The following is a 14,989-nucleotide window of genomic DNA, read 5'->3' as shown; positions in this document are numbered from 1 at the left end:
AAGAGGTGGACAGACGTCGCATCGCTCTCGCCGTCACTTGTGACCGCGAATCGTACTTAACGTAATTTTCTGCAAGCGTCAGCGGAGCGTCAGTCGAGCTAAGTCGGGCCAAGTCGCATAAGAGGAGCAACAAAATGCGCATTTCCGGTACCGGGAATCGAACCCGGGCCTCCTGGGTGAGAGCCAGGCATCCTAGCCACTAGACCACACCGGATAACGACGCAAGCGCTCCTCCAGCGAACGCAGCAAACAGTACACACGCTACTTGACGACAACGGCCAAAATTTAGCGTTTCCACTTTGTAGAACGGCATGCTCGGGACGCATTTCGTGGAGACGAACGCCAGCAATCGTGACACCAGACTGCGCCTGTGAATCCTGTCGTTGCACCACGCACTGTGCTGCTACGACAATTTAAGAAAGAGACGCTCACGGCTTGCTGCGCTGTTCCCTTCGCGGGTAATCAGTGCTCCTGCTTTCGAGACAGAAAACATTGGCAGCGGTGGGATTCGAACCCACGCCTCCGAAGAGACTGGTGCCTGAAACCAGCGCCTTAGACCGCTCGGCCACGCTACCTACGTGGCACGGCGGTCACAGGAGCTGCGTTCTACCCCACGAGAAAACATCGCAATGGCACAAAAAACGAGAAAAAGCTGGCAGCGGTGGGATTCGAAACCACGCCTCCGAAGAGACTGGTGCCTTAAACCAGCGCCTTAGACCGCTCGGCCACGCTACCTGTGCCCGTGTTCTTCGCTTTTGTAGAAACAGTGCACGACACAGCTTCCTGTTCTGCTGCGACTGGCTGCTCATCCATTGCACCTCAAACAACTGCCATTTTCGAATAGAGATTAACTACACAGGCAGCTGCCCGCTCTCTGGTGCGGCGGCATTACGTGTTGATAATGAATTGGTAGTGCCACCCGCAGCCTGCGGAACATGAGTGAAAAATCAAGAGGGCACCGTAATTTCAAACACTGAGTCACAATCGTCACTGCAGCGACAGCAAGGCAAAACTTTAAAAATTGCCGTGACCAGGATTCGAAACCTGGGTTATTGCGGCCACAACGCAATGTCCTAACCACTAGACGATCACGGCCACGGAGGCACCGCCGACGGCAGTTCTCGCGACTGCAAGTGGCGATGAACAGCAAAGCTCGGCCCACACACCACTGTGTCTCCCCACAGCTGTGCCAGACGCGGTCTCCATTATATGTATACTGGCAAACGAACGTGTCTGCGCTGTAAGGACACTAAGCAGTGTGGTTAGCTGCATTCAACCCCCGTGGCAATGTCTTGCAGTCCTCCAACTCTGTTGACCACAGGTATGTGCCTCAATAAGAGGTGGACAGACGTCGCATCGCTCTCGCCGTCACTTGTGACCGCGAATCGTACTTAACGTAATTTTCTGCAAGCGTCAGCGGAGCGTCAGTCGAGCTAAGTCGGGCCAAGTCGCATAAGAGGAGCAACAAAATGCGCATTTCCGGTACCGGGAATCGAACCCGGGCCTCCTGGGTGAGAGCCAGGCATCCTAGCCACTAGACCACACCGGATAACGACGCAAGCGCTCCTCCAGCGAACGCAGCAAACAGTACACACGCTACTTGACGACAACGGCCAAAATTTAGCGTTTCCACTTTGTAGAACGGCATGCTCGGGACGCATTTCGTGGAGACGAACGCCAGCAATCGTGACACCAGACTGCGCCTGTGAATCCTGTCGTTGCACCACGCACTGTGCTGCTACGACAATTTAAGAAAGAGACGCTCACGGCTTGCTGCGCTGTTCCCTTCGCGGGTAATCAGTGCTCCTGCTTTCGAGACAGAAAACATTGGCAGCGGTGGGATTCGAACCCACGCCTCCGAAGAGACTGGTGCCTGAAACCAGCGCCTTAGACCGCTCGGCCACGCTACCTACGTGGCACGGCGGTCACAGGAGCTGCGTTCTACCCCACGAGAAAACATCGCAATGGCACAAAAAACGAGAAAAAGCTGGCAGCGGTGGGATTCGAAACCACGCCTCCGAAGAGACTGGTGCCTTAAACCAGCGCCTTAGACCGCTCGGCCACGCTACCTGTGCCCGTGTTCTTCGCTTTTGTAGAAACAGTGCACGACACAGCTTCATGTTCTGCTGCGACTGGCTGCTCATCCATTGCACCTCAAACAACTGCCATTTTCGAATAGAGATTAACTACACAGGCAGCTGCCCGCTCTCTGGTGCGGCGGCATTACGTGTTGATAATGAATTGGTAGTGCCACCCGCAGCCTGCGGAACATGAGTGAAAAATCAAGAGGGCACCGTAATTTCAAACACTGAGTCACAATCGTCACTGCAGCGACAGCAAGGCAAAACTTTAAAAATTGCCGTGACCAGGATTCGAAACCTGGGTTATTGCGGCCACAACGCAATGTCCTAACCACTAGACGATCACGGCCACGGAGGCACCGCCGACGGCAGTTCTCGCGACTGCAAGTGGCGATGAACAGCAAAGCTCGGCCCACACACCACTGTGTCTCCCCACAGCTGTGCCAGACGCGGTCTCCATTATATGTATACTGGCAAACGAACGTGTCTGCGCTGTAAGGACACTAAGCAGTGTGGTTAGCTGCATTCAACCCCCGTGGCAATGTCTTGCAGTCCTCCAACTCTGTTGACCACAGGTATGTGCCTCAATAAGAGGTGGACAGACGTCGCATCGCTCTCGCCGTCACTTGTGACCGCGAATCGTACTTAACGTAATTTTCTGCAAGCGTCAGCGGAGCGTCAGTCGAGCTAAGTCGGGCCAAGTCGCATAAGAGGAGCAACAAAATGCGCATTTCCGGTACCGGGAATCGAACCCGGGCCTCCTGGGTGAGAGCCAGGCATCCTAGCCACTAGACCACACCGGATAACGACGCAAGCGCTCCTCCAGCGAACGCAGCAAACAGTACACACGCTACTTGACGACAACGGCCAAAATTTAGCGTTTCCACTTTGTAGAAACGGCATGCTCGGGACGCATTTCGTGGAGACGAACGCCAGCAATCGTGACACCAGACTGCGCCTGTGAATCCTGTCGTTGCACCACGCACTGTGCTGCTACGACAATTTAAGAAGGAGACGCTCACGGCTTGCTGCGCTGTTCCCTTCGCGGGTAATCAGTGCTCCTGCTTTCGAGACAGAAAACATTGGCAGCGGTGGGATTCGAACCCACGCCTCCGAAGAGACTGGTGCCTGAAACCAGCGCCTTAGACCGCTCGGCCACGCTACCTACGTGGCACGGCGGTCACAGGAGCTGCGTTCTACCCCACGAGAAAACATCGCAATGGCACAAAAAACGAGAAAAAGCTGGCAGCGGTGGGATTCGAACCCACGCCTCCGAAGAGACTGGTGCCTTAAACCAGCGCCTTAGACCGCTCGGCCACGCTACCTGTGCCGGTGTTCTTCGCTTTTGTAGAAACAGTGCACGACACAGCTTCCTGTTCTGCTGCGACTGGCTGCTCATCCATTGCACCTCAAACAACTGCCATTTTCGAATAGAGATTAACTACACAGGCAGCTGCCCGCTCTCTGGTGCGGCGGCATTACGTGTTGATAATGAATTGGTAGTGCCACCCGCAGCCTGCGGAACATGAGTGAAAAATCAAGAGGGCACCGTAATTTCAAACACTGAGTCACAATCGTCACTGCAGCGACAGCAAGGCAAAACTTTAAAAATTGCCGTGACCAGGATTCGAAACCTGGGTTATTGCGGCCACAACGCAATGTCCTAACCACTAGACGATCACGGCCACGGAGGCACCGCCGACGGCAGTTCTCGCGACTGCAAGTGGCGATGAACAGCAAAGCTCGGCCCACACACCACTGTGTCTCCCCACAGCTGTGCCAGACGCGGTCTCCATTATATGTATACTGGCAAACGAACGTGTCTGCGCTGTAAGGACACTAAGCAGTGTGGTTAGCTGCATTCAACCCCCGTGGCAATGTCTTGCAGTCCTCCAACTCTGTTGACCACAGGTATGTGCCTCAATAAGAGGTGGACAGACGTCGCATCGCTCTCGCCGTCACTTGTGACCGCGAATCGTACTTAACGTAATTTTCTGCAAGCGTCAGCGGAGCGTCAGTCGAGCTAAGTCGGGCCAAGTCGCATAAGAGGAGCAACAAAATGCGCATTTCCGGTACCGGGAATCGAACCCGGGCCTCCTGGGTGAGAGCCAGGCATCCTAGCCACTAGACCACACCGGATAACGACGCAAGCGCTCCTCCAGCGAACGCAGCAAACAGTACACACGCTACTTGACGACAACGGCCAAAATTTAGCGTTTCCACTTTGTAGAAACGGCATGCTCGGGACGCATTTCGTGGAGACGAACGCCAGCAATCGTGACACCAGACTGCGCCTGTGAATCCTGTCGTTGCACCACGCACTGTGCTGCTACGACAATTTAAGAAGGAGACGCTCACGGCTTGCTGCGCTGTTCCCTTCGCGGGTAATCAGTGCTCCTGCTTTCGAGACAGAAAACATTGGCAGCGGTGGGATTCGAACCCACGCCTCCGAAGAGACTGGTGCCTGAAACCAGCGCCTTAGACCGCTCGGCCACGCTACCTACGTGGCACGGCGGTCACAGGAGCTGCGTTCTACCCCACGAGAAAACATCGCAATGGCACAAAAAACGAGAAAAAGCTGGCAGCGGTGGGATTCGAACCCACGCCTCCGAAGAGACTGGTGTCTTAAACCAGCGCCTTAGACCGCTCGGCCACGCTACCTGTGCCGGTGTTCTTCGCTTTTGTAGAAACAGTGCACGACACAGCTTCCTGTTCTGCTGCGACTGGCTGCTCATCCATTGCACCTCAAACAACTGCCATTTTCGAATAGAGATTAACTACACAGGCAGCTGCCCGCTCTCTGGTGCGGCGGCATTACGTGTTGATAATGAATTGGTAGTGCCACCCGCAGCCTGCGGAACATGAGTGAAAAATCAAGAGGGCACCGTAATTTCAAACACTGAGTCACAATCGTCACTGCAGCGACAGCAAGGCAAAACTTTAAAAATTGCCGTGACCAGGATTCGAAACCTGGGTTATTGCGGCCACAACGCAATGTCCTAACCACTAGACGATCACGGCCACGGAGGCACCGCCGACGGCAGTTCTCGCGACTGCAAGTGGCGATGAACAGCAAAGCTCGGCCCACACACCACTGTGTCTCCCCACAGCTGTGCCAGACGCGGTCTCCATTATATGTATACTGGCAAACGAACGTGTCTGCGCTGTAAGGACACTAAGCAGTGTGGTTAGCTGCATTCAACCCCCGTGGCAATGTCTTGCAGTCCTCCAACTCTGTTGACCACAGGTATGTGCCTCAATAAGAGGTGGACAGACGTCGCATCGCTCTCGCCGTCACTTGTGACCGCGAATCGTACTTAACGTAATTTTCTGCAAGCGTCAGCGGAGCGTCAGTCGAGCTAAGTCGGGCCAAGTCGCATAAGAGGAGCAACAAAATGCGCATTTCCGGTACCGGGAATCGAACCCGGGCCTCCTGGGTGAGAGCCGGGCATCCTAGCCACTAGACCACACCGGATAACGACGCAAGCGCTCCTCCAGCGAACGCAGCAAACAGTACACACGCTACTTGACGACAACGGCCAAAATTTAGCGTTTCCACTTTGTAGAACGGCATGCTCGGGACGCATTTCGTGGAGACGAACGCCAGCAATCGTGACACCAGACTGCGCCTGTGAATCCTGTCGTTGCACCACGCACTGTGCTGCTACGACAATTTAAGAAAGAGACGCTCACGGCTTGCTGCGCTGTTCCCTTCGCGGGTAATCAGTGCTCCTGCTTTCGAGACAGAAAACATTGGCAGCGGTGGGATTCGAACCCACGCCTCCGAAGAGACTGGTGCCTGAAACCAGCGCCTTAGACCGCTCGGCCACGCTACCTACGTGGCACGGCGGTCACAGGAGCTGCGTTCTACCCCACGAGAAAACATCGCAATGGCACAAAAAACGAGAAAAAGCTGGCAGCGGTGGGATTCGAAACCACGCCTCCGAAGAGACTGGTGCCTTAAACCAGCGCCTTAGACCGCTCGGCCACGCTACCTGTGCCCGTGTTCTTCGCTTTTGTAGAAACAGTGCACGACACAGCTTCCTGTTCTGCTGCGACTGGCTGCTCATCCATTGCACCTCAAACAACTGCCATTTTCGAATAGAGATTAACTACACAGGCAGCTGCCCGCTCTCTGGTGCGGCGGCATTACGTGTTGATAATGAATTGGTAGTGCCACCCGCAGCCTGCGGAACATGAGTGAAAAATCAAGAGGGCACCGTAATTTCAAACACTGAGTCACAATCGTCACTGCAGCGACAGCAAGGCAAAACTTTAAAAATTGCCGTGACCAGGATTCGAAACCTGGGTTATTGCGGCCACAACGCAATGTCCTAACCACTAGACGATCACGGCCACGGAGGCACCGCCGACGGCAGTTCTCGCGACTGCAAGTGGCGATGAACAGCAAAGCTCGGCCCACACACCACTGTGTCTCCCCACAGCTGTGCCAGACGCGGTCTCCATTATATGTATACTGGCAAACGAACGTGTCTGCGCTGTAAGGACACTAAGCAGTGTGGTTAGCTGCATTCAACCCCCGTGGCAATGTCTTGCAGTCCTCCAACTCTGTTGACCACAGGTATGTGCCTCAATAAGAGGTGGACAGACGTCGCATCGCTCTCGCCGTCACTTGTGACCGCGAATCGTACTTAACGTAATTTTCTGCAAGCGTCAGCGGAGCGTCAGTCGAGCTAAGTCGGGCCAAGTCGCATAAGAGGAGCAACAAAATGCGCATTTCCGGTACCGGGAATCGAACCCGGGCCTCCTGGGTGAGAGCCAGGCATCCTAGCCACTAGACCACACCGGATAACGACGCAAGCGCTCCTCCAGCGAACGCAGCAAACAGTACACACGCTACTTGACGACAACGGCCAAAATTTAGCGTTTCCACTTTGTAGAAACGGCATGCTCGGGACGCATTTCGTGGAGACGAACGCCAGCAATCGTGACACCAGACTGCGCCTGTGAATCCTGTCGTTGCACCACGCACTGTGCTGCTACGACAATTTAAGAAGGAGACGCTCACGGCTTGCTGCGCTGTTCCCTTCGCGGGTAATCAGTGCTCCTGCTTTCGAGACAGAAAACATTGGCAGCGGTGGGATTCGAACCCACGCCTCCGAAGAGACTGGTGCCTGAAACCAGCGCCTTAGACCGCTCGGCCACGCTACCTACGTGGCACGGCGGTCACAGGAGCTGCGTTCTACCCCACGAGAAAACATCGCAATGGCACAAAAAACGAGAAAAAGCTGGCAGCGGTGGGATTCGAACCCACGCCTCCGAAGAGACTGGTGCCTTAAACCAGCGCCTTAGACCGCTCGGCCACGCTACCTGTGCCGGTGTTCTTCGCTTTTGTAGAAACAGTGCACGACACAGCTTCCTGTTCTGCTGCGACTGGCTGCTCATCCATTGCACCTCAAACAACTGCCATTTTCGAATAGAGATTAACTACACAGGCAGCTGCCCGCTCTCTGGTGCGGCGGCATTACGTGTTGATAATGAATTGGTAGTGCCACCCGCAGCCTGCGGAACATGAGTGAAAAATCAAGAGGGCACCGTAATTTCAAACACTGAGTCACAATCGTCACTGCAGCGACAGCAAGGCAAAACTTTAAAAATTGCCGTGACCAGGATTCGAACCTGGGTTATTGCGGCCACAACGCATTGTCCTAACCACTAGACGATCACGGCCACGGAGGCACCGCCGACGGCAGTTCTCGCGACTGCAAGTGGCGATGAACAGCAAAGCTCGGCCCACACACCACTGTGTCTCCCCACAGCTGTGCCAGACGCGGTCTCCATTATATGTATACTGGCAAACGAACGTGTCTGCGCTGTAAGGACACTAAGCAGTGTGGTTAGCTGCATTCAACCCCCGTGGCAATGTCTTGCAGTCCTCCAACTCTGTTGACCACAGGTATGTGCCTCAATAAGAGGTGGACAGACGTCGCATCGCTCTCGCCGTCACTTGTGACCGCGAATCGTACTTAACGTAATTTTCTGCAAGCGTCAGCGGAGCGTCAGTCGAGCTAAGTCGGGCCAAGTCGCATAAGAGGAGCAACAAAATGCGCATTTCCGGTACCGGGAATCGAACCCGGGCCTCCTGGGTGAGAGCCAGGCATCCTAGCCACTAGACCACACCGGATAACGACGCAAGCGCTCCTCCAGCGAACGCAGCAAACAGTACACACGCTACTTGACGACAACGGCCAAAATTTAGCGTTTCCACTTTGTAGAACGGCATGCTCGGGACGCATTTCGTGGAGACGAACGCCAGCAATCGTGACACCAGACTGCGCCTGTGAATCCTGTCGTTGCACCACGCACTGTGCTGCTACGACAATTTAAGAAAGAGACGCTCACGGCTTGCTGCGCTGTTCCCTTCGCGGGTAATCAGTGCTCCTGCTTTCGAGACAGAAAACATTGGCAGCGGTGGGATTCGAACCCACGCCTCCGAAGAGACTGGTGCCTGAAACCAGCGCCTTAGACCGCTCGGCCACGCTACCTACGTGGCACGGCGGTCACAGGAGCTGCGTTCTACCCCACGAGAAAACATCGCAATGGCACAAAAAACGAGAAAAAGCTGGCAGCGGTGGGATTCGAAACCACGCCTCCGAAGAGACTGGTGCCTTAAACCAGCGCCTTAGACCGCTCGGCCACGCTACCTGTGCCCGTGTTCTTCGCTTTTGTAGAAACAGTGCACGACACAGCTTCCTGTTCTGCTGCGACTGGCTGCTCATCCATTGCACCTCAAACAACTGCCATTTTCGAATAGAGATTAACTACACAGGCAGCTGCCCGCTCTCTGGTGCGGCGGCATTACGTGTTGATAATGAATTGGTAGTGCCACCCGCAGCCTGCGGAACATGAGTGAAAAATCAAGAGGGCACCGTAATTTCAAACACTGAGTCACAATCGTCACTGCAGCGACAGCAAGGCAAAACTTTAAAAATTGCCGTGACCAGGATTCGAAACCTGGGTTATTGCGGCCACAACGCAATGTCCTAACCACTAGACGATCACGGCCACGGAGGCACCGCCGACGGCAGTTCTCGCGACTGCAAGTGGCGATGAACAGCAAAGCTCGGCCCACACACCACTGTGTCTCCCCACAGCTGTGCCAGACGCGGTCTCCATTATATGTATACTGGCAAACGAACGTGTCTGCGCTGTAAGGACACTAAGCAGTGTGGTTAGCTGCATTCAACCCCCGTGGCAATGTCTTGCAGTCCTCCAACTCTGTTGACCACAGGTATGTGCCTCAATAAGAGGTGGACAGACGTCGCATCGCTCTCGCCGTCACTTGTGACCGCGAATCGTACTTAACGTAATTTTCTGCAAGCGTCAGCGGAGCGTCAGTCGAGCTAAGTCGGGCCAAGTCGCATAAGAGGAGCAACAAAATGCGCATTTCCGGTACCGGGAATCGAACCCGGGCCTCCTGGGTGAGAGCCAGGCATCCTAGCCACTAGACCACACCGGATAACGACGCAAGCGCTCCTCCAGCGAACGCAGCAAACAGTACACACGCTACTTGACGACAACGGCCAAAATTTAGCGTTTCCACTTTGTAGAAACGGCATGCTCGGGACGCATTTCGTGGAGACGAACGCCAGCAATCGTGACACCAGACTGCGCCTGTGAATCCTGTCGTTGCACCACGCACTGTGCTGCTACGACAATTTAAGAAGGAGACGCTCACGGCTTGCTGCGCTGTTCCCTTCGCGGGTAATCAGTGCTCCTGCTTTCGAGACAGAAAACATTGGCAGCGGTGGGATTCGAACCCACGCCTCCGAAGAGACTGGTGCCTGAAACCAGCGCCTTAGACCGCTCGGCCACGCTACCTACGTGGCACGGCGGTCACAGGAGCTGCGTTCTACCCCACGAGAAAACATCGCAATGGCACAAAAAACGAGAAAAAGCTGGCAGCGGTGGGATTCGAACCCACGCCTCCGAAGAGACTGGTGCCTTAAACCAGCGCCTTAGACCGCTCGGCCACGCTACCTGTGCCGGTGTTCTTCGCTTTTGTAGAAACAGTGCACGACACAGCTTCCTGTTCTGCTGCGACTGGCTGCTCATCCATTGCACCTCAAACAACTGCCATTTTCGAATAGAGATTAACTACACAGGCAGCTGCCCGCTCTCTGGTGCGGCGGCATTACGTGTTGATAATGAATTGGTAGTGCCACCCGCAGCCTGCGGAACATGAGTGAAAAATCAAGAGGGCACCGTAATTTCAAACACTGAGTCACAATCGTCACTGCAGCGACAGCAAGGCAAAACTTTAAAAATTGCCGTGACCAGGATTCGAACCTGGGTTATTGCGGCCACAACGCATTGTCCTAACCACTAGACGATCACGGCCACGGAGGCACCGCCGACGGCAGTTCTCGCGACTGCAAGTGGCGATGAACAGCAAAGCTCGGCCCACACACCACTGTGTCTCCCCACAGCTGTGCCAGACGCGGTCTCCATTATATGTATACTGGCAAACGAACGTGTCTGCGCTGTAAGGACACTAAGCAGTGTGGTTAGCTGCATTCAACCCCCGTGGCAATGTCTTGCAGTCCTCCAACTCTGTTGACCACAGGTATGTGCCTCAATAAGAGGTGGACAGACGTCGCATCGCTCTCGCCGTCACTTGTGACCGCGAATCGTACTTAACGTAATTTTCTGCAAGCGTCAGCGGAGCGTCAGTCGAGCTAAGTCGGGCCAAGTCGCATAAGAGGAGCAACAAAATGCGCATTTCCGGTACCGGGAATCGAACCCGGGCCTCCTGGGTGAGAGCCAGGCATCCTAGCCACTAGACCACACCGGATAACGACGCAAGCGCTCCTCCAGCGAACGCAGCAAACAGTACACACGCTACTTGACGACAACGGCCAAAATTTAGCGTTTCCACTTTGTAGAACGGCATGCTCGGGACGCATTTCGTGGAGACGAACGCCAGCAATCGTGACACCAGACTGCGCCTGTGAATCCTGTCGTTGCACCACGCACTGTGCTGCTACGACAATTTAAGAAGGAGACGCTCACGGCTTGCTGCGCTGTTCCCTTCGCGGGTAATCAGTGCTCCTGCTTTCGAGACAGAAAACATTGGCAGCGGTGGGATTCGAACCCACGCCTCCGAAGAGACTGGTGCCTGAAACCAGCGCCTTAGACCGCTCGGCCACGCTACCTACGTGGCACGGCGGTCACAGGAGCTGCGTTCTACCCCACGAGAAAACATCGCAATGGCACAAAAAACGAGAAAAAGCTGGCAGCGGTGGGATTCGAACCCACGCCTCCGAAGAGACTGGTGCCTTAAACCAGCGCCTTAGACCGCTCGGCCACGCTACCTGTGCCGGTGTTCTTCGCTTTTGTAGAAACAGTGCACGACACAGCTTCCTGTTCTGCTGCGACTGGCTGCTCATCCATTGCACCTCAAACAACTGCCATTTTCGAATAGAGATTAACTACACAGGCAGCTGCCCGCTCTCTGGTGCGGCGGCATTACGTGTTGATAATGAATTGGTAGTGCCACCCGCAGCCTGCGGAACATGAGTGAAAAATCAAGAGGGCACCGTAATTTCAAACACTGAGTCACAATCGTCACTGCAGCGACAGCAAGGCAAAACTTTAAAAATTGCCGTGACCAGGATTCGAACCTGGGTTATTGCGGCCACAACGCATTGTCCTAACCACTAGACGATCACGGCCACGGAGGCACCGCCGACGGCAGTTCTCGCGACTGCAAGTGGCGATGAACAGCAAAGCTCGGCCCACACACCACTGTGTCTCCCCACAGCTGTGCCAGACGCGGTCTCCATTATATGTATACTGGCAAACGAACGTGTCTGCGCTGTAAGGACACTAAGCAGTGTGGTTAGCTGCATTCAACCCCCGTGGCAATGTCTTGCAGTCCTCCAACTCTGTTGACCACAGGTATGTGCCTCAATAAGAGGTGGACAGACGTCGCATCGCTCTCGCCGTCACTTGTGACCGCGAATCGTACTTAACGTAATTTTCTGCAAGCGTCAGCGGAGCGTCAGTCGAGCTAAGTCGGGCCAAGTCGCATAAGAGGAGCAACAAAATGCGCATTTCCGGTACCGGGAATCGAACCCGGGCCTCCTGGGTGAGAGCCAGGCATCCTAGCCACTAGACCACACCGGATAACGACGCAAGCGCTCCTCCAGCGAACGCAGCAAACAGTACACACGCTACTTGACGACAACGGCCAAAATTTAGCGTTTCCACTTTGTAGAACGGCATGCTCGGGACGCATTTCGTGGAGACGAACGCCAGCAATCGTGACACCAGACTGCGCCTGTGAATCCTGTCGTTGCACCACGCACTGTGCTGCTACGACAATTTAAGAAAGAGACGCTCACGGCTTGCTGCGCTGTTCCCTTCGCGGGTAATCAGTGCTCCTGCTTTCGAGACAGAAAACATTGGCAGCTTTTTTTTTTTTTTTTTTTTTCTTTCTTTTTTCGGGCCTCCCAACTCCCCTTATAGCCCGGCCGTGCGCTCTCCAAATAACGCCTTCGTCGGCGAGCTTCTCAGCTATAGTTAGTGCTGTTGCCAGATGTAACGTAAACGAAAACGAACGTTGACTAAAGAAAGTAGCAAAGTAAGCCTCCTTCCTGTGAGGCATTCCTTGTGAGAAGGGAAAACAAAAACGTATGCAGCTCCACGGAAAGCAGGGTAGTTACATGAAGGCTCCGTGAAGTGCGAAAACAAAAAGTATATATATATATATATATATATATATATATATATATATATATATATATATATATATATATATAGACATAGAACCGGCTGGAAGAAGTCAAGGAAAAGTCCAGTCAGCGCACAAAGCAAAACGCCATCCAGCAATGCAAAAAATCATGAAACACGGACGTACATCGTGAAGGACCGAGTAACGGTAAGCACGCCGAAGAAACGACAAAGAAAAGAAAATAAGCAATGCAATGAGGAAAAACACACCAGGAATCCTGACCAAAGTAAATCAATGAAACACAACGAAATGTCCACAAAAACGGGGGGACACTGTCACACAACGCCTCTCCTTGGCATCACGATCCCATACCAAGACATGGCAAAGTGGGAAACAATAAGAAAATAAAGAAAGCTAAAACAAAATATCCCCGCATATGACCATATACGAGGCATTTCCCAAGGGAGAAACGTCTCCCGTTTACGTTATATTTATCGTTACTGGTACTAAATAGACATTCATCACAAGACGAGGGCACGTTCAATCACGTCATAATTTTAAGCAGGAAAATGTAAATTTAATTAAGTCAACATCGGGAATAGAGTATAAGCATGCGCCAAGGCGACATGCAAAAAATTCGCAAAAGTCAGAGCATAATCACTTCGAACACGGGACTTGCCATGTTCAGCCCATAAGTACGTGAGAAAATCCAGACGGTCAGTCAGTTTAAGACAAAACAAAGAGTGGATGGTATGACCGAGTAACCAGATGGTGGCGTTGCGCTTGGTGGTCGGGAACGCCTTACACTGGGGTACCATCGCATCTGCCACTATCACCTGCGCCATAGACACCCTGTTGATGAGACGCACCAGATCCCTAGCAGTGTCCCACACAGCACGGAACCGACGGCACACAAAGCGATGTTCAATGCTATCCTCTTCATGGCACTCTTCACAGGCGGGGGACGGACTCAGATGAATAGAGTGCAGTTTAGCATTTGTTGGAATAGTACCATTGACGACTTTATACCACGTCGCCCTAACGTGGGCAGGGAGGACGGGTGTGGCGATGTTGCGCCAAACTGTTCGCCAGTCAGTGTGCGGCATGCGGTACTCCCACTTGTTCCGGGCCGGTGATCCCCGCAGAGCATGGATAATGTCGCCGACACGACCTCCGCTGGAGCCACCATACGCAAGATAGCTGTTGTCAAAATAAAAACGCCGCACGTAATTCAGCGCAAAGGGTATGTGGCTGACAGAGACCGGGGCAACTACAGAAGGCGGGCGATATTGAGTGAACAACACAACCGTAGCACTGCTGGTACCCTTCTCTAATACGGCCGTAGTCCGTTTGAGGAGGAGCGCCGCGCATTTGGCGGAAAAATCCACCAGACCGAGTCCCCCATCGGCTGGATTTAAGGTGCAGGTGGCTAAGGAGACTTTGAAAATGTCCCCTTTCCAAAGGAGCCAGTAGACGGCCTGTTTAATAGCGCGGGCTAGGAGCTTGGGAACCGGGAGAACTTGAGCTAAATACCACGCTTTAGCGAAGATAGTATGATTGATAAGCTGCACCTTATCGTATAGCGCCAAATGGCGGGCCGCATGAATTTTAACAACCGCCCTAATTTTGTGTAAGGTGGGACGCCAATTCAGAGCCTCCATGCGCTGAGGATTAGCAGATAAAATAACCCCCAAGACCTTGTGCTGCTGAACAACACTGAACCAATGTCGACGCACATGGCTCATCCGTGGAGTAAGGGGAAGCAAAACCGTCTTGTGAACATTCATAATGGCCCCCGTCGCCTTCTCAAATTGCCGGAGAACAGAATACAGGGTATCTACATCTGCCGGCCAACCCAAGAACACCCCAAGATCGTCGGCATAAGTCCGGCAAGTAAGGCGATCGTCCCCAAGTTGGATCCCCGGACACTCGTTGCAGATGGACCGCAGCAGCGGGTCGAGCGCCAAAGCGTAAAGTGTCATTGACAATGGGCAACCCTGTCTGACCGAGCGAGTCAGACGGATAGGTGGACTGAGGGACCCATTGACGATGACACTCGACGTGGCATTGCGCAAAAAACCCTGAACCGTGTGGGTAAACTTACGGCCAAACCCCATGGCAACCGTAACACGCCGTAAATAGGCATGGCCAACCCTGTCAAAAGCATTCTGGAAATCGACCAACATAATCGCTGCCGACCGAACCCTATTGC

The 14,989-nt window shown here is 53.7% G+C and overlaps 37 non-coding genes across 37 annotated transcripts; all 37 read right to left on the bottom strand.

Annotated features, from left to right (window-relative positions):
- Positions 1 to 142: 142 nt before the first annotated feature.
- Positions 143 to 214, bottom strand: Trnae-cuc (transfer RNA glutamic acid (anticodon CUC)). Its single transcript has one exon. It is a non-coding gene; the product is annotated as a tRNA-Glu (tRNA).
- Positions 215 to 493: 279 nt separating this feature from the next.
- Trnal-cag (transfer RNA leucine (anticodon CAG)) lies at positions 494 to 575 on the bottom strand. Its single transcript has one exon. It is a non-coding gene; the product is annotated as a tRNA-Leu (tRNA).
- A 78-nt stretch (positions 576 to 653) lies between these two features.
- Positions 654 to 735, bottom strand: Trnal-aag (transfer RNA leucine (anticodon AAG)). The gene has a single exon. It is a non-coding gene; the product is annotated as a tRNA-Leu (tRNA).
- Positions 736 to 1,022: 287 nt separating this feature from the next.
- Positions 1,023 to 1,095, bottom strand: Trnah-gug (transfer RNA histidin (anticodon GUG)). Its single transcript has one exon. It is a non-coding gene; the product is annotated as a tRNA-His (tRNA).
- Positions 1,096 to 1,477: 382 nt separating this feature from the next.
- Positions 1,478 to 1,549, bottom strand: Trnae-cuc (transfer RNA glutamic acid (anticodon CUC)). Its single transcript has one exon. It is a non-coding gene; the product is annotated as a tRNA-Glu (tRNA).
- Positions 1,550 to 1,828: 279 nt separating this feature from the next.
- Positions 1,829 to 1,910, bottom strand: Trnal-cag (transfer RNA leucine (anticodon CAG)). The gene has a single exon. It is a non-coding gene; the product is annotated as a tRNA-Leu (tRNA).
- A 78-nt stretch (positions 1,911 to 1,988) lies between these two features.
- Trnal-aag (transfer RNA leucine (anticodon AAG)) lies at positions 1,989 to 2,070 on the bottom strand. The gene has a single exon. It is a non-coding gene; the product is annotated as a tRNA-Leu (tRNA).
- Positions 2,071 to 2,357: 287 nt separating this feature from the next.
- On the bottom strand, positions 2,358 to 2,430 carry Trnah-gug (transfer RNA histidin (anticodon GUG)). Its single transcript has one exon. It is a non-coding gene; the product is annotated as a tRNA-His (tRNA).
- Positions 2,431 to 2,812: 382 nt separating this feature from the next.
- On the bottom strand, positions 2,813 to 2,884 carry Trnae-cuc (transfer RNA glutamic acid (anticodon CUC)). Its single transcript has one exon. It is a non-coding gene; the product is annotated as a tRNA-Glu (tRNA).
- A 280-nt stretch (positions 2,885 to 3,164) lies between these two features.
- Trnal-cag (transfer RNA leucine (anticodon CAG)) lies at positions 3,165 to 3,246 on the bottom strand. The gene has a single exon. It is a non-coding gene; the product is annotated as a tRNA-Leu (tRNA).
- A 78-nt stretch (positions 3,247 to 3,324) lies between these two features.
- Trnal-aag (transfer RNA leucine (anticodon AAG)) lies at positions 3,325 to 3,406 on the bottom strand. Its single transcript has one exon. It is a non-coding gene; the product is annotated as a tRNA-Leu (tRNA).
- A 287-nt stretch (positions 3,407 to 3,693) lies between these two features.
- On the bottom strand, positions 3,694 to 3,766 carry Trnah-gug (transfer RNA histidin (anticodon GUG)). The gene has a single exon. It is a non-coding gene; the product is annotated as a tRNA-His (tRNA).
- A 382-nt stretch (positions 3,767 to 4,148) lies between these two features.
- Positions 4,149 to 4,220, bottom strand: Trnae-cuc (transfer RNA glutamic acid (anticodon CUC)). The gene has a single exon. It is a non-coding gene; the product is annotated as a tRNA-Glu (tRNA).
- Positions 4,221 to 4,500: 280 nt separating this feature from the next.
- On the bottom strand, positions 4,501 to 4,582 carry Trnal-cag (transfer RNA leucine (anticodon CAG)). The gene has a single exon. It is a non-coding gene; the product is annotated as a tRNA-Leu (tRNA).
- Positions 4,583 to 4,660: 78 nt separating this feature from the next.
- Positions 4,661 to 4,742, bottom strand: Trnal-aag (transfer RNA leucine (anticodon AAG)). The gene has a single exon. It is a non-coding gene; the product is annotated as a tRNA-Leu (tRNA).
- A 287-nt stretch (positions 4,743 to 5,029) lies between these two features.
- Positions 5,030 to 5,102, bottom strand: Trnah-gug (transfer RNA histidin (anticodon GUG)). The gene has a single exon. It is a non-coding gene; the product is annotated as a tRNA-His (tRNA).
- A 382-nt stretch (positions 5,103 to 5,484) lies between these two features.
- On the bottom strand, positions 5,485 to 5,556 carry Trnae-cuc (transfer RNA glutamic acid (anticodon CUC)). The gene has a single exon. It is a non-coding gene; the product is annotated as a tRNA-Glu (tRNA).
- A 279-nt stretch (positions 5,557 to 5,835) lies between these two features.
- Positions 5,836 to 5,917, bottom strand: Trnal-cag (transfer RNA leucine (anticodon CAG)). Its single transcript has one exon. It is a non-coding gene; the product is annotated as a tRNA-Leu (tRNA).
- Positions 5,918 to 5,995: 78 nt separating this feature from the next.
- Positions 5,996 to 6,077, bottom strand: Trnal-aag (transfer RNA leucine (anticodon AAG)). Its single transcript has one exon. It is a non-coding gene; the product is annotated as a tRNA-Leu (tRNA).
- Positions 6,078 to 6,364: 287 nt separating this feature from the next.
- On the bottom strand, positions 6,365 to 6,437 carry Trnah-gug (transfer RNA histidin (anticodon GUG)). The gene has a single exon. It is a non-coding gene; the product is annotated as a tRNA-His (tRNA).
- Positions 6,438 to 6,819: 382 nt separating this feature from the next.
- Trnae-cuc (transfer RNA glutamic acid (anticodon CUC)) lies at positions 6,820 to 6,891 on the bottom strand. The gene has a single exon. It is a non-coding gene; the product is annotated as a tRNA-Glu (tRNA).
- A 280-nt stretch (positions 6,892 to 7,171) lies between these two features.
- On the bottom strand, positions 7,172 to 7,253 carry Trnal-cag (transfer RNA leucine (anticodon CAG)). Its single transcript has one exon. It is a non-coding gene; the product is annotated as a tRNA-Leu (tRNA).
- Positions 7,254 to 7,331: 78 nt separating this feature from the next.
- Positions 7,332 to 7,413, bottom strand: Trnal-aag (transfer RNA leucine (anticodon AAG)). The gene has a single exon. It is a non-coding gene; the product is annotated as a tRNA-Leu (tRNA).
- A 287-nt stretch (positions 7,414 to 7,700) lies between these two features.
- Positions 7,701 to 7,772, bottom strand: Trnah-gug (transfer RNA histidin (anticodon GUG)). Its single transcript has one exon. It is a non-coding gene; the product is annotated as a tRNA-His (tRNA).
- Positions 7,773 to 8,154: 382 nt separating this feature from the next.
- Positions 8,155 to 8,226, bottom strand: Trnae-cuc (transfer RNA glutamic acid (anticodon CUC)). Its single transcript has one exon. It is a non-coding gene; the product is annotated as a tRNA-Glu (tRNA).
- A 279-nt stretch (positions 8,227 to 8,505) lies between these two features.
- Trnal-cag (transfer RNA leucine (anticodon CAG)) lies at positions 8,506 to 8,587 on the bottom strand. The gene has a single exon. It is a non-coding gene; the product is annotated as a tRNA-Leu (tRNA).
- A 78-nt stretch (positions 8,588 to 8,665) lies between these two features.
- On the bottom strand, positions 8,666 to 8,747 carry Trnal-aag (transfer RNA leucine (anticodon AAG)). The gene has a single exon. It is a non-coding gene; the product is annotated as a tRNA-Leu (tRNA).
- Positions 8,748 to 9,034: 287 nt separating this feature from the next.
- Trnah-gug (transfer RNA histidin (anticodon GUG)) lies at positions 9,035 to 9,107 on the bottom strand. Its single transcript has one exon. It is a non-coding gene; the product is annotated as a tRNA-His (tRNA).
- A 382-nt stretch (positions 9,108 to 9,489) lies between these two features.
- Positions 9,490 to 9,561, bottom strand: Trnae-cuc (transfer RNA glutamic acid (anticodon CUC)). Its single transcript has one exon. It is a non-coding gene; the product is annotated as a tRNA-Glu (tRNA).
- A 280-nt stretch (positions 9,562 to 9,841) lies between these two features.
- Positions 9,842 to 9,923, bottom strand: Trnal-cag (transfer RNA leucine (anticodon CAG)). The gene has a single exon. It is a non-coding gene; the product is annotated as a tRNA-Leu (tRNA).
- A 78-nt stretch (positions 9,924 to 10,001) lies between these two features.
- On the bottom strand, positions 10,002 to 10,083 carry Trnal-aag (transfer RNA leucine (anticodon AAG)). The gene has a single exon. It is a non-coding gene; the product is annotated as a tRNA-Leu (tRNA).
- A 287-nt stretch (positions 10,084 to 10,370) lies between these two features.
- On the bottom strand, positions 10,371 to 10,442 carry Trnah-gug (transfer RNA histidin (anticodon GUG)). Its single transcript has one exon. It is a non-coding gene; the product is annotated as a tRNA-His (tRNA).
- A 382-nt stretch (positions 10,443 to 10,824) lies between these two features.
- Trnae-cuc (transfer RNA glutamic acid (anticodon CUC)) lies at positions 10,825 to 10,896 on the bottom strand. The gene has a single exon. It is a non-coding gene; the product is annotated as a tRNA-Glu (tRNA).
- A 279-nt stretch (positions 10,897 to 11,175) lies between these two features.
- Trnal-cag (transfer RNA leucine (anticodon CAG)) lies at positions 11,176 to 11,257 on the bottom strand. The gene has a single exon. It is a non-coding gene; the product is annotated as a tRNA-Leu (tRNA).
- A 78-nt stretch (positions 11,258 to 11,335) lies between these two features.
- Trnal-aag (transfer RNA leucine (anticodon AAG)) lies at positions 11,336 to 11,417 on the bottom strand. Its single transcript has one exon. It is a non-coding gene; the product is annotated as a tRNA-Leu (tRNA).
- Positions 11,418 to 11,704: 287 nt separating this feature from the next.
- Positions 11,705 to 11,776, bottom strand: Trnah-gug (transfer RNA histidin (anticodon GUG)). Its single transcript has one exon. It is a non-coding gene; the product is annotated as a tRNA-His (tRNA).
- A 382-nt stretch (positions 11,777 to 12,158) lies between these two features.
- On the bottom strand, positions 12,159 to 12,230 carry Trnae-cuc (transfer RNA glutamic acid (anticodon CUC)). Its single transcript has one exon. It is a non-coding gene; the product is annotated as a tRNA-Glu (tRNA).
- Between the last annotated feature and the right edge of the window lie 2,759 nt (positions 12,231 to 14,989).

Source organism: Schistocerca nitens, chromosome 1 (assembly GCF_023898315.1).
Source record: "Schistocerca nitens isolate TAMUIC-IGC-003100 chromosome 1, iqSchNite1.1, whole genome shotgun sequence".
Taxonomy (NCBI): domain Eukaryota; kingdom Metazoa; phylum Arthropoda; class Insecta; order Orthoptera; family Acrididae; genus Schistocerca; species Schistocerca nitens.
Note: the sequence above shows the minus strand (reverse complement) of the source record. Positions and strands in the feature narration are given on the sequence as shown.